Below are 15572 nucleotides of genomic sequence, written 5' to 3' on the forward strand. Positions count from 1 at the left end.
TCCCATCTGGCTCATAGATGGTAACGGACAAATGCAAAATAAATTCCCTAAAGATTATCGTACGTTAAGGTGGTATACCAGTGTACGAAGTGATGGACCGGGCCAATATGCAGACATGTTTGCCTGTCGCCACTCCTTGGCTGACTGGTCAGCGTAGTGACCGTCTGTTCAGACTACCCCGGATTCGATTGCCGGCCGTGTCGGGAATTAAATGCCTCCGTTTAATTTTTGTGACTCGGGGACTCAGTATTTGTGCTTGCCCGTATATACTTTAAACAAAACACAGCACACTACCAAGTACCACAGAAACACGCAGTAGTGAATGCATCCCTTTTCATAAGATTGGCGTAAGAAGGGCATCCGTTCATAAAACTGGGCTAAATCCGCAAGAAATACTGACACCTAGAAATAGGGGGGAAATTCCAAGAGGAAAAATAAGAATCATGTCTGCCCGGTCATGTTTGTGATCGCAGGCGTTATAGTCACTACAATGGCCGCCGGCAGAATGTACTTGCTGGAGCTGGGTTTGCAATTCCGGGTGGCCTGGAGGAGCGGTGAGTGGTGGATCCGGGAAAATATTTAACATTTGAAGCCAGAATGACTTGTTTCAATGCATTACACCATATTATGCCCGTTTTACGTATATTAATTGTGTCATTTCTGCAGTGTTTTAATTATTTATTTACTTCTTTATTAATCTGAAAATAAAATGGACGTATAGAACGGCTTTACAAAGTAACAAAGCCAATTTTCCGTAGGTTAGGGTTAAAGATTACATTTTATGGTCGAAGCTGCTCACTATCATAGGAAGAGAGTGCAGGAGACCATAATGACAAACGAATTTGGACAGCAGCCAAAAAGGCTTAAATTTTTGTTTCTTCCAACGTTAATTTGTTTTAAAATGGACTAGATTTTCCAAAGTTTTAGTGCATGCTCATTAACTTTTATGCATTGAATTTCTGTTCTGTTGAATGAAAAAGGACGCAAAGTTCTACTGCATAGATTCATTTTTATTTTTATTTTCCCCACTCCCGTCCCCATTTTTCTTGAGCCAGAGGGGTGCAAGTTCACACCAGTCATGGATCCCGTGTACACTGCGGTAGAATATTGCTTTTCGTATATACACGAACAATTAAATGCTACAAGAACTATAGTGGCTAATAGTATCTCAACAGTCTTTTCACCTCGCGCCACACATTCTCAAAGTGGTTCAGCTTTGTTGACTTTGTCAATCATCAAGAACCTGGATAATAGTCTGTTCAGAAAACCAAGTTGCAAAATTCCTGTTGTTGCGGATCTACAAACGATCCTTCGTAAATGAACTTCACCTTGTAGAGAGCAATTCTTCCTCGTGTCTATCATAGTAGCCTACTCTTCATACATGAAGATACTGATCTGTGATTAAACCATTGCAGCACCAAAAGAGACCTGCATTCAGTATGACAGAAATGGGCCCACTTCGCCACGAAGTGAATGAGTTATATAGGTCGAACCAAGATCCGCGGTAGACGCGTCAATGAAGATAATATTCTTCAGTCAGAGTCTACGTTATGGCAACTTAAGCATGATGAGTAATTATATGGTTTTCAAAGAATGGCTCTTTCAGAACAACCCTCCGCGATTATAACACAGCTCCTTCAATTGCTGCTGACAATGTTGGAGACCGGGCGAGTTGGCCGTGCGGTTAGGGCACGCAGCTGTGACCTTGCATCCGGGAGATGGTGGGTTCGAACCCCATTGTCGGCAGCCCTGAAGATGGTTTTCCGTGGTTTCCCATTTTCACACTAGGTAAATGCTGGGGCTGTACCTTAATTAAGGCCACGGTCGTTTCCTTCCCATTCCTAGCCCTTTCCCATCCCATCGTCACCATAAGACGTATCTGTGTTGGTGTAACAAATTGTTAAAAAAGATAACGTTAGATGGTGCGAGGAAGTGTATCAAATCCAGGAGCTGCACCTGTTAAGGACTCTTCCTGTGTAGGGTAACTAACTGTAAATTTTCAAATGGAGGACAGACTCTTAATAATAAAAGGACTTTTCATGAAAATGGAGGACAAATGGAATTTTTAAATACAAAGTTTAGTATTACATGTCTTATAATTTTTATACGGATGAAGATGCTGAAGTTGTAGTTACTTTATGCTGATACTTATTGACTGCGCCCACTTTCGACAGCAAAGATGAATTGTTTTCTTGTAATAAATAATTGTAAAACTCTCCACATCGCATGTTTTTAAAGTTGTACTTCACTAGTATAATACCCGTAACCGACTCGGTCAGCAAACGGTTTCTTTCTTTTGACCACTGTGTATTAATAAGGGAAAACACTCTTTCAACGGTTGCATTGCAACCTAGAATAGCAAAATAAAACAGAAAAATTTTAAACAGCTCACTAAATGTTTCAATGTCAGGGCTATATTTGAAAAACTCACAGCTTATCTAATGTATGTTTGTCAATTTCGGAACTCCTAATGTAATTTTGAACATTGCAAAATTGGTGAAGAAGTTTAGAAGCGTCTATCTCCACACATTTTAGATTGCAAATACTCGAGACAAGGAAAAACATCTTCAAACTTACGTCTTTCACACTTTGAAGGTTCATCCATTGGAAAACTTAAATTTTTCCATCATAGGGTTACTCCACCGTAATAGATACATTGAATGCACAGTTCGAATAAAAATCAACATGTTGTACATATGCAATGCATTCTCTTTCAAAGCCATTTTCAGTGAGGGATTTCAGAGACTGTTTAACTTTAAGAGGCATAAATTTATTTTCCATCCTATCAACAGTGTGGCCAGAGATGAACATATTACAGACTTCTGCTATAGAGATAGTAGTTTCCAGTGGATGACTTTTTTTGTGAAAAGCGTGCATAGTGGAATGACTAAAGCACAGGTAAAGCTCAGAAAACGTTTTTTCAAAACAGGACCTAATTACAGTACGAACAGAATTTGAAGGCTGAGAAAGAAAGTACGGCTTTAGAGCTGGAAACCGTTTTAGCACTCCTTCTACTGCAGGAAACAAACTTGACCAACTTGTTTTGCTGTGACACAAAAGTTGTTCGTAATTTATTTCAGCAAACTCGGAGAAATCTTTTAGTTGTTCTGTGCGAATTGTATACCCTCCCCCCCCCCCCCATGGCGCAACAGCCGCGAAGGGCCATGGCCTACCAAGCGACTGCTGCTTAGCCCGAAGGCCTGCAGATTACGAGGTGTCATGTGGTCAGGAGGACGTATCCTCTCGGCCGTTATTCTTGGTTTTCTAGATCGGGGCCGCCATCCCACCGTCAGATAGCTCCTCAGTTGTAATCACCCAGGCTGAGTGGACCTCGAACCAGCCCTCAGATGCAGGTAAAAATACCTGACCTGGCCGGGAATCGAATCCGGGGCTTCCGGATAAGAGGCAGGCACGCTATCCCGACACCGCAGGGCCGGTGTGAATTGTATAGATGTGGAAATAATTGAAGACTTAAAAAGTATACTTTCTGCATTAACCGACGGTGTATCAGCACCATGTAGCAAATAGTTATGCTATGCATGTGCTGGCCATGCAACCCCGATTATATGTTCGTTTAATTAACTTTTTGCCTTCTCTGCGATTAACCCCTCCAAAATTTACATTTGCATTATCTTCACTAAAAGCAACGCATTTAGCAGAAATATTTTTTCTTTAAAGTCTCGGAAACATAATTGGATATTGCCTCTGAAGTTTCATTAGGACATGTTTGTAGTTCTAATACTTCAGTTTGAATACCATTTTCTTTATGGTCGAAATGTTGTATAACAGTACGAAAAAGTTTCAAAGCCCCGTGGTTGCTAGCATCAGTACCCACTCCGAACAAAGTGTTTCATTGATAATGTCATGGGAATGAGGGGCGATTACATTATTTACTCAGTATGATAGCTTCAGTTTTGGTTCTGGCGCATGTTATTCTGTTAGCAGTCTCAGAATCTGCAAACTGCTCGCTATCCAACTTCATTGTGCAGTCCATATCCATAGACCTATACGATTGATGGTCAGAAACAGTGTGATATGCCAATGTTGCCTCTGTTGCCCGAACTTTCTTGTCTAGTGGGGAATGTTTAATTGAGAAACGTGAATCAATATTCCTGCTAGAAGAACTGCTTCTAATGGTTTTTATATGCTTTTCGCTAGTGATATGTCTCTCGAGATCACCGGCACCTTTGTTTCCAACAGTTCCATACGTCACAAATATAACATTTCTCCTCACTTTCGTTCCGTCCCTGTCTGAAACATTGGTACTTCTATTTCGTTTTCTCCGAGAACTTACCTTTTTTGTTTCGCCACATTTGAGTGATGACATACAGATATTCAGATTTCATAATGAAACCAGCAACACTCCACTCACTCACAATCTCCGAATCCAACTAGCATAGGAACAGAACTACGTATTACTGCAGCCAGCGTTACGTGAGTGGCGAATCCCCGCCGAGAATTCGGGCCCAGACCGAACTTTATTTATTTTTAATATGGAATGTAGATTATTGTTAACAATGTGGCGTGATTTTTTATAGTCATTCCTCATTTACAAAACGAGAAAGCAAAAAATCTGTCGATGCAAAAGAGAAAAACTAATTTCCCACTGCCCACTGTTTTTTTTTAATTTTAGCCACTGACAGAGAATAAAAATAACAAAATTTAGTGCGAAACCCGCCGTGTTGGCAACACTGCACGCTTACTTCGGTGAATACCCGTCTTAGTTCATCTGAATGCCAGGGTAGGGAGGGAGAACATGTATGGACTGGGGAAACTTGTGATTCCATTGCAAGATTTCGTCACTGACGAAATCAGAGCGCATGCGCATCGAATAATCTAGTGAGTAAATTACGTATTCTGACAGGGGTATCCAGAATATGGACTGATATAGAGGAAGTTCAACAAGAATACCTTTGCACCAGAGAAAACAATGGGAGACTGAATAGCTAAGAACACAATATTTTTAAAAACTAGCATTTAATAGCAAAAAATAAGTGCCTGCCGGACAGAGGAAAAGCATTGAAAAAGGAAACGTCCGACTATTGCCGGACGGTTGGTCGCCCTAATTCTGTGGCGTTTGAACGAACAAGTTATTTCCTTCCTGAGTTTAGTTCTTTCAAAACCGGTATTCCGCCTGGACGTCGGACTTTGTATTCGGCCCCGACATGGCTCCCAACCCTTTCTTTGAAGCAGCCCCAATTTCGTGACATAAGCTCGTCGAGACTTGTAAGTTATTTGTATGTACATGTTAAAATACTACCTTTAAACGTAGATTTGTGGATTTCGCTCCATGTGAAAAAAAAACCGCAAGTAAAATTTCCTTCGTTAGGTTTGAACTCCAACTGGCTGAGGCACAGATTGTCAGTGATGCTCAGTTAGAGCTTTCACGCTATGTAATCACTAATCATGGATCTTATGCGTGTCAGTGGACAATCTTACCGTTTCCCATATAAACGTATTTTCTTCAGTGTACGAGTTTATTTTCTTGACTTCTCTTAGTTGTGTATGTGGGAGTTTCACTGCTTTAACCTACTCCAGCATTATGAGGAGAGATCATTCAACGTCTACAACGTTGAAACCATGACTACGCCACGGACATGACTCAGGTGGCCTTTCATAGTCGTAATCTTTGAAGTACACGTCTGCTGGATTTTCAGCTGTTGGATGAACAGTCGCTCAAAAAAGAGGTAACGTTTGGTGGTGTATAACTTCTCACGGGTACACTTTCCTCAGATACAATTGAACCTATAGATAATGTTTGAGAGTATCCACAAAGTTTGTATTTTTTAAATTGATGACGAATTATATTTTGATAATTCAAATGAAGTTTTATGAAATATTAAATGCGGTAAACATATGGTACCATGCATTTTTTTTCTGAGTGACTATACGTGAGTGCTCCTTGGGAGCGCCTTTTCTCTACCCTCACCCAACTTCGAATTCGTCCCTTCCTTCCTTCCTTCCTTCCTTCCTTCCTTCCTTCCTTCCTTCCTTCCTATTAATGGTAATGGTTACTGTTACACTTTCCTTTCACTTTATTAATAATTATACTGTCAGATAATGTTTGACATATAAAAACTTATGATTGATTCTCAAATGCTTTTATTATTCCATTTAAGAGCTTGGTGCATATCGGTTATTCTGTGTACTTCTTGCATGGGTGAATTCTGTGTGACATTCCGCATGTTTGCAATTGGCTGGGTTGATTGGCTCAGATGTTAGAAGCGCCGGTCTTCTGAACATAAGTTAGCAGGTTCGATCCTGACTCAGGGTAGTGGTATTTGAAGGTGTTCATATAAGCCAGCCTCATGTCAGTAATTTACTGGCACGTAAAAGAACACCCGCGGGACAAAATTATGTCACTTCTGTGAAAACTGTTAAAGTAGTTAGTGGGACATACAAGACAAAATAATGTATTATTGTTATTAGTAGCAGTAGTAGTATTTTGAAAGTTTGTGTTGATGAATGTAGAGGAAGGAAAGGGTACAAATGTGGAGTATTCTGTTTTTCTTATTTTGGTAGGTACATGAATTCAATAATATTGGTATATTATGGTCACTTTCATAACAGTACTACTGTTTGAGTGGTATGTATTACAGTAAGTTTCTGTGATGCTACGAAAGCGTCAGAAAAACAACTTTGAGCAAAAAATGCCGTAGTTGTCTATAAATATATGAGGTACAAATTTGGAATGCTATTAATAACTTAGAAGACGAACATTATAACAACAACCAAACATAATTCAGAAAATATTCAACACTTGCATTGTAACAGTTTGTGCTTTACTACAAATTCTTACTTGTGTTTCTGTTTGCTAATATCGCAAACATAGCATCCTGTTTCATATCCTGCGCATATGTAGTGCCCAAGTATCAGAAATCTCGCACATAATGCATTCCTCACACCATGCATCTTCAGAAAATTTTCTCGAACAGAATAGGCATTCATCCTCTTCGTTTGTAGGATTTTTTCCAATCGTTATACTAATACCTAAAGAATTGCCTCTCGCCTAGAAAGAACTGTCACTCAGGGATTGAGATGAACCTTTTAACGGTTTCGAGTGAAGAATTTTCCTGTCATACACTCTAATTTCGTCTGTGTTGCTTCATTGATTGGCAGTTCTGATTTGGTGAGTCCAAACAACTTAGCACATGGTACTTAGAAAACCGATTTGCGTTTCCCGAACCTGTTTTATGGCATCTTGCATAACATAGTCATTGCATCTGGCAAGTCTTCACCCTGATGGCTGGTTGGATCCTCAAATGTTATTAAAATTTAATTTTTATGGAAGTTGATGGGGAAACCGCAAAAACCGTTATCGCCTCGCCATAATTGCTTTTTCTAATTTTAGTGGAAGGTGAGACAGCTTTATTAAATACATACCATTAAAATGTTGTTTCTCTCCAGAAAAATGAAATCACTGAAAATCATAAACCACCACTTCCAACTACAAGCTAACCACTGCTGCCAGCATGGAGCGTCACCGTACGGTATTTAAGGAAGTCTCCACCGGAGTGCAGCTCATACAAGGTGACATACTTGACTATTTTATATTTGCAGTCTGATATTTGTACCACTCCCTCTATAATAAATTGAAGCTAGATTTAGAATAAAAGAGAATGTATCTTGAGAAATTTTCCATTCTGGCATTTTCCTAGAGTTGAAATAGGGAAATGATTGAGAACATTTTAGTGATTTTCGAACCTGAGAACATTTTCTTGGTTGACAGAAAACGTTCCTGCCGCTGTCGCCCCTTCCTGTAGAAAAACCTCTGCTGTCAGCTATGGCCTTGCTTAGCGTTTTCGTATTATTAAAGGTAGTAGATCTATAAATCGTTGCATCTTTTTTTACAAGTTGTTAGTTTAGATAAATATATTTGTGTGGCGGTAAGATCACGGGAATCGCCCATAAACATCCAAGTAAATCGAGTAAATATCATTCGGAACGGGATCTCGTCGTGTCGGCCAGCGTGAGAGCGATACCGAACAGTTTGACACGCTGAAAGAGTTACTATCATCCTCAAGAATGTATGGCCTGGCTGAATGGCTCTGATGGTTGAGATGCTGGCTTTCTTACAGCAGCTTGGCAGGTTCGATCCTGGCCCAGTCCGGTGGTATTTGAAGATGCTCAAATACGTCAGCCTCGTGTCGGTAGATTTATTGTCATGTAAAATAAATCCTGCGGGACAAAATTCCGGGACCTCGGCGTCTCCGCAAACCGAAAAAAGTAGTTAGTGGGACGTAAAGCCAATAACATTATTATTTATTAAAAATGTATGAAAACGACATCGAAGTTGGATGTCAAATACTGGTATAGTTCCTATGAAAATTTCCTGTGTACAATGGTATTTTATTGTTCAATGTTTTATTTGTGAAATGTTCTAAATTAATATCCTGAGAAGAGTAGTAAATAATCAAGTAGGCTAATTAGATAATTATAGGCTACCATTACTAAAATATCACTGATCTTGTGGATTTCTTGGTGCAGGAACAGCTCATTGAATTGATATAAAAATGAAATAAATATCTGTATTAACGTCCCCTTACCTGCTGATAGTCTTCAGGATACATAATATTCCTAAAATTGTATTCTTTGTCAATACATCTTCTGGTAATTTTCTCACATTTCAGTTCCCTTAATGCCGACCGACTGCGGGAATTCGAATTCACAACTTTGATCGTGGAGGGCAAGCGTACTGTATAACCAACTGCGTTACACACACATTTCTTTATATCTTCGCTGTAAACAGTTAGACATTTCAGTGTTCAGTCTTTAAGTCCCTGTGAATTAACAGAGTACCTCCACAGCCCCCTACTTCTTCTACACTTCCATCCTTAAATTCGTGAAATAGTTGCAATCGTCACCTAAGTCTCCTTCAGCCTCTTTTCGTGGTTGGCCTGCCCTCCATTTACCTCGCATGATTCAACTACCGAAACATGTTCACCAGGCGAGTTGGCCGTGCGGTCAGGGGCACGCGGCTATGAGCTTGCATCCGGGAGATAGTGGGTTCGAATCCCACTGTCGGCAGCTCTGAAGATTTTTTTCCGTGGTTTCCCATTTTCACACCAGGCAAATGCTGGGGCTGTACCTTAATTAAGGCCACGGCCGCTTCCTCCCAACTCCTAGGCCTTTCCTATCCCATCGTCGTCATAAGACCTATCTGTGTCGGTGCGACGTAAAGCAAAAAAAAAAGCGGAACATGTTCACATTTGCACAGCTCCATCCATCAAGTGTATCCTAACTTGAGCTTTTATCTCTTTATTACGAATGCCACTCTATCCTCCCCTCCTTTGTATCAGCGTGTTCGTACCGGCAATAATTCTTGCTACTTTCAGGGCTGTTACTACCTTCGTATGAGTTTGATACCCATCCTGTTTTCATTCCCGTTACAGCAGTGTCAGCTTGAAAACAGAGCAGTATAAGGGTAATTTCATCTGGAGACTCCCCTTCTTTCTTACACTATACCGTTGATCGCAAATGTGCCCTCACTCCAATGGTTTTGCCACTTCTTCATTCGATTTTACTCACTACACTACCATTACAGCCAACGGTCGTAGCCGTGTTGAAACACCGGATCCCGTGAGATCTCCGAAGTTAAGCAACATTGGGCGAGGTCAAGATTTGGATGGGTTGCCACGCGCTGTTGGTGGGGAGTAGGGGAATGGAGGAGCGGAAAAGAACTGGCCGCCCTACCGTACGTAAACTCCGGCTCAGGCACACCTCTGCGGATGTTCGGACCTGCCTTCGGGCAGAATACACCCTTGCCTTACCTACCATTACAGGAAAATACTTATCCTTAGTACTTGAAATGATCCACCGGTTCCTGTTTTGTATTCCCTACCTAGAATTCAGTTCTCTTAGATTTCTTCCCAAATTAGTCTTGGAAATCGTAATTTTCCTATTATACTGGTTTCGTTTTGTTTTGAAGCTTTGTGCTTGAATAATACAGTCGATCCTCGATATCTCGAACCTCCATTACTCGAATTTTCAGCATCTCGAAGGAACTTCAATGTCCCGGCCGTTTGTCCTATTCTCCTCGTGTATTTATTTCTCTATTACTCGAAATTCGGTTACACAAATTTCTCGATTTCTCGAAGCAAACGTTTCCTCCCCTGAAGCAAAAAATACTCTGTAACTCGAATTTTGTACAACATTGACTGTGCAATACACCATTTGTAGTTTATGAGAAACGGTTACCAAGTAAAGAAAGGGTTACTGTGATGCTGGGAACTAATATGACTGGAATCGTAAAACAAACCTCTAGTGATCGGAAAATCGACGAAGCCTCGTTGTGGTTCGGGTGTGAATTCATTACCGGTCACGTACGAAAGCAACCCCGGAATTCGTGGATGACAGGCTCCATTTACGAATCTTGGCTGCGTGGTTTCGAACCTACATACAGAGTCAGTCGAATATAAATGACAGTGTTTCTCACGGCAATAAATGTTGTTGAAAAGTATGTGGAAGAAAAGGAGGTTAACAGTAAAAACAGAAGAGGCTAACGGTTTTTTCCAAAGGTGTTGACAGAGGTATGGTTCTTGTTTCACTAATGTATATATTATTATTATTATTATTATTATTATTATTATTATTATTATTATTATTATTAACAAATACATTGCAAATGGGAAATATCCCGGTGACAATGGTCACTTAAAGTAATGAAAAAATAAAGTAAACATAATTACCTAACAACAAACAAACAAACAAACAACACGAGTACAAAGAGCAATTCCATGGGGAAAAAATTACAAGAAATACTACTAGTTTAACATTGTAAATCCAGTATCATGTACAGTTTCATACGCAACTTAATTATTTCCAATACTTAACACTATGGCTTACAAAACTATAGGTTGAGCTTACTACTAGCTTAACGTTACAAGTAAGGAAGGTTAAAACATAATTACCCAACAACAACAACAACAACAACAAGAGTACCTACAATAAGCAATTCCATGGAAAGCAAATGTTACAAGAAATACTACTAGGTTAATTTTCTAAATTCAGCATACTGTAATCTTTCTAAAAAGTTATTTTAATAAGGGTTATAATTGAAGCGATGTCGTAAAATACAAGTTTGTTAGTATATTTTTTTGCCGGGCTGAGTGGCTCAGACGGTTAAGGCGCTGGCCTTCTAACCCTAACTTGGCAGGTTCGATCCTGGCTCAGTCCGGTGGTATTTGAAGGTGCTCAAATACGACAGCCCCGTGTCGGTAAATTTACTGGCACGTTAAAGAACTCCCGCGGGACTAAATTCCGGCACCTCGGCGTCTCCGAAGACTTTAAAAAGTAATTAGTGGGACGTAAAGCAAATAACATTATTATTATTAGTATATTTTTGAATACTGTAAAAAGTACTGTATTCAGTATAAGCCCGTAGATACATATGATTCAATCATGCGCTATATATATGCTCCAAAACGGTATTCTCTATATATCGAAATTTCGATAACTCGAAATAAAATTTAACTCCCGAGATGATTCGAGATATTGAGGTTCCACTGTAAATTAACCATGGCATAACAGCCTGTTAACGGCCTTGGCCTGTAGATGCTGGAGTTCATATGGTCAGCGTGACGAACTCAGCTGTATCGTTTGCCTTTCGCGACCGGGTCCGCTACTTCTCATATTAACATCTCTCTTCTGTTGGTTGGGCGAGGCTGAGTGAACCCCACTTTCCAGTTCCTATTCCATACTATCTTAGATATCTAGTAAACATTTTCTGTTTTTGTTACCTTCCACCTTGTATCTACCTAAGCGCCCATTAACACTATGATACCTTTGCATAGTACTGCATCATTCAGTTCCTCTTAAACTTGTCTCGTTGAACCTCATCTATTTATATGTGTGTTGGATACGTGAGATAAGCCTAATCCTAATTCAGCAAACACCAAAATCTACCCTCGCCATTCGTCCATTTGCGGGCCTAACAAAAAACACTGTGCCATACTATAATTTGTGTAATTAGGAGGAATCCCACTCTGCACACTTGTCCTTCCCGTTTTAGCACCTGTTAAGAACATCTCCAACCTCTGATTCGTACTCTCCCCTTACCTGAACATCGTTAATTCCTTTACCCCCTGTGCGTGGGGGGGTGCAGATGTAGAATACACCAACGGTATCCACTTCCTGTCGTAAGAGGCGACTAAAAGGGGTGACAAAGGGATGATGACATTATAACCATGAGAATATTTGTGATTAGTGCCATTATGTGTGAAACACCATGGATCGACGTTACTTGCGATTGGTATCACCTTGCGAGGTAAACCATGGGTCTACAAAGGAGTGGTACCATTATGCAAGAAACACTACGGGTTTGGGCGTTGTTTGTGATAATGGTCATCGTGTATATTCCACCGTTCGGTTCCACTGTGTTCAGAATGGGTCTCAGTTACCTATAAGTAGTACCACTTTATGAGAAACACCACGAGCGTACGTTGCCTGTGATTAGTAGAGTCCGAATTATTTAACAATGCATATGCGCATATGCAAGTGGATATTTTGAACGTTAGTGCATAAGCAGATATATTTTCTCTTATGTGTGATCAATTATCTCAGATTTCGGAACGAAATGAAAAATCTAATGAGCTCTGTATGCTGGGCATCCCTTGGCAACACTAGAAGTCTTCCCTGAATAAGGACAATGCTTTCAGTGTCGCAGTACAAGCAGGTAGATGGATAATGATTCTTTTCACACTAGCTGTTTCCTTCTTTATTCCTTCCTCCTCGCAAGGATTGCTTAAACAAGTGCGTTCATCTGTTAACTTGCTCTTCGTCTATTGCAGAGTTTACCAAATTCAAATATAAAAATGCCTAAAGATAATAGTTGTAGGTCTTTTTTAATTAAACTGTGGATATAAGGCAATCAATATCAATTTTTGGTGATGTGTACTGTCAAGTGTGTGACGAAAGTGTAAAATTGAAAATTCAAATTGAACAACATTAGTAAACGACTTCACATCTCGGATCAAAAGAACAGAGTAAGAATACGCAACACTACTTTTAACCGACATGGAAACACGGCGTGAAGTTAATACATTTTTCGCTGATATTTGTAAAACTTTTGTATGAAGATTGAATAATCCACATCTACGCTCATTTCTTGAAAAGTATTGTGCTAACCGAAGGATACCAGATGAATCTACCCTTAGGAAGAACTATTTACTTTCTCTGCACGCTTTTGTCGTGGATTCGATACGATCTGACATAAGAGGGAACTCTCTGGATATCGGTAGATGAAACAACCGATTCGTGTGGTCGATACATTGCGAACTTCATAGTGGGGTAAATTATGTCCAGAAGAACCCGGTAAACCTCATTTACTTTCGCGCAAAGTGCTAGAAAAATCCAGCCACGCTGCTGTTGCAATTCCCTGCGACTTCTGTGGCCTGGTGAATCGGAGAGTGATAGTTACAAAATGTGCCTTTTAGTCACAGATGCAGCTTTGTATATGATGGAAGCTGGTCAGTTTCCTTGAGTATTTTTTCCAAATTATATCATTGTCACATGTTTGGCCCATGGATTGCATCGTATTGCAGAAAATATACGTACCCTCTTTCCATCTGTCGAGAGTCCGGTTCAATGGCTAAATGGTTAGCGTGCTGGCCTTTGGCGCAGAGGGCCCCGGGTTCGATTCCCGGCCGGGTCGGGGATTTTAACCTCAATTGGTTAATTCCGATGGCTCGGGGGCTGGGTGTGTGTGTGCCGTCTTCAGCATTAGAATTTATCATAGGTAGGGCCCCATCCTCACAGACGCGCAGGTCGCCTATACGGCGTCAAATGGCCTCTCCGGAGGCCACACGCCATTATCATCATATGTCAATACAGTAATTTCAAGTGGGGAAAAAAAGTGTACCTAAAATAACCAGCTCGTGTACAGTTGTATAAAACTCATCTGCCTCAGGTTTCTCTTCCGCCGGAACCTGTTCTCACAAGAGGGGATCTTGGTTATCCGCAATATCGTTCTACCAGGAGAACTTTAATCAAGTGAAAGATGTAGTTAAACATATTGATGATAGCCATGCTGCATGTGTTCGTGAAGCAAAGTGCGCATTTGATAAAGATATCAGTTTCGTCCATGTGCATTATTCGTCACTTTAATTAAAGGCCTAGAAATTCGCGGTGCATCCCTACACGAATCCCTTCAGTTAATTCAAAACGCCATTAGTTCTTTAAATGGTGTACAAGTATCGCCCAGTTACGTCCGTCGACGTTGAACATTTTCAGCGTGTAAATTGTCCGACAACAGAAAGTCATTGATCACTGAAAACATTGAAAAAACTCTATATAACCTACTGCCATGCATCATTTTGCAAGGAATGACACATGTTTATCAATTTAACACTGAGTTAAAATTACATAATGAGTTTTAGTTCATATTCTTGTATATTTTCAACATTTTAGTGCATATGAGCATGCATATTTTTGTAGCTTTCAGTGCATATGAATCCGGGCCCCCGTGATTAGTGCCACTAAGTGCGAAACACCACGGGTTTGGCTGGCGCCCGTGATTAGTACCACCATGTCAGTAAAACCATAGTCTGCATTGTCTGGGAGTAGTAGTAGTAGTAGTAGTACCATTGTGAGGAACACTGTGGGTTTGTGTTGCCTGTGGGCGTTGCCATAATATGCGATACACAGTGGGTCTACATTGCGTATGATTAGTACCACTATATGAGCAACACCATGAGTATACGTGGCCTCTGTTTAGTTCCACTAAGTGAGGAACGCAACGGGAAACCGGCGCCCGTGATTAGTCCCACTATGTGAGGAGAACCATGGGTCTGCATTGCTTGTGAGTAGTACCCTTATGTGCGAAACACCCTGGGTTGGCGTTATCAGAGCGTGGTGCCATTGTGGGTTTACATTACCTGTGATTAGTACCACCGTGCGAAAAACATCATGAGTCTACGTTACCTGTGTTTCGTACCACAATAGGAGTAACACAATGGTTCTGCTTTTCCAGTGATTAGTACTGTTATGAGGGGCCAGTGACCTGGATTTTCGACCCCTTTAGATAATGACTATCATCTCTGTAGTTAAAGCATTGTGAATTGCATCCACCGATTGCTTTTGTTTCACGATCATCTTTCCATTATTTTTAGATTCCAGTCAGTGGGTACATTCTGAAGTTTTAAATTTCATTTCGATGCACCTCGTACCAGCTGTTAGGCTCCTTTAAACAAAAATCATTGTTAATTTCTAACATGTCTGTGCACACTCTGCTGCCTCATCCCATTCTACATTCTTCCGTTCGTTGTCCAGCTCCATGGGTAAATGGTTCGCGTGCTGGCCTTTAGTCGCAAGGGACCCGGGTTCGATTCCCTGCAGGGTCGGAATTTTAAACCATAATTGGCTAATTCCGCTGGCACTGGGGCTGAGTGTATGTGTCGATTTCATCCTCATCACGACACGCAGGCCGCCTACGGGCGTCATATCGAAAGACCTGCACCTGGCCAGCCGAACTTGTCCTTGGACACTCCGGGCACTAAAAGCCATACGCCATTTTATTTCATTTTTTGTAGGACCCCATAAAATTCTATTTGTTCACAGTGTTGTTCCCTAGGAAT

At 40.6% G+C, this 15572-nt stretch overlaps 1 protein-coding gene across 4 annotated transcripts in view; it reads left to right on the forward strand.

Annotated features, from left to right (window-relative positions):
- Window positions 1-15572, forward strand: part of Pi3K21B (phosphatidylinositol 3-kinase regulatory subunit alpha) — a 919547-nt gene that overhangs the window by 535066 nt on the left and 368909 nt on the right. The window contains exon 1 of one of the 4 annotated variants that reach the window (XM_067141252.2): window positions 7408-7530. The exons of the other annotated variants lie outside the window; for them this stretch is intronic. The gene's annotated coding sequence lies outside the window, so the exon portion shown is untranslated. Of the gene's footprint in view, window positions 1-7407; window positions 7531-15572 lie in introns of those variants that run through there. 4 annotated transcript variants of the gene reach the window in all.

The sequence above is a fragment of the Anabrus simplex genome, chromosome 2 (assembly GCF_040414725.1).
Source record: "Anabrus simplex isolate iqAnaSimp1 chromosome 2, ASM4041472v1, whole genome shotgun sequence".
Taxonomy (NCBI): Eukaryota; Metazoa; Arthropoda; class Insecta; order Orthoptera; family Tettigoniidae; genus Anabrus; species Anabrus simplex.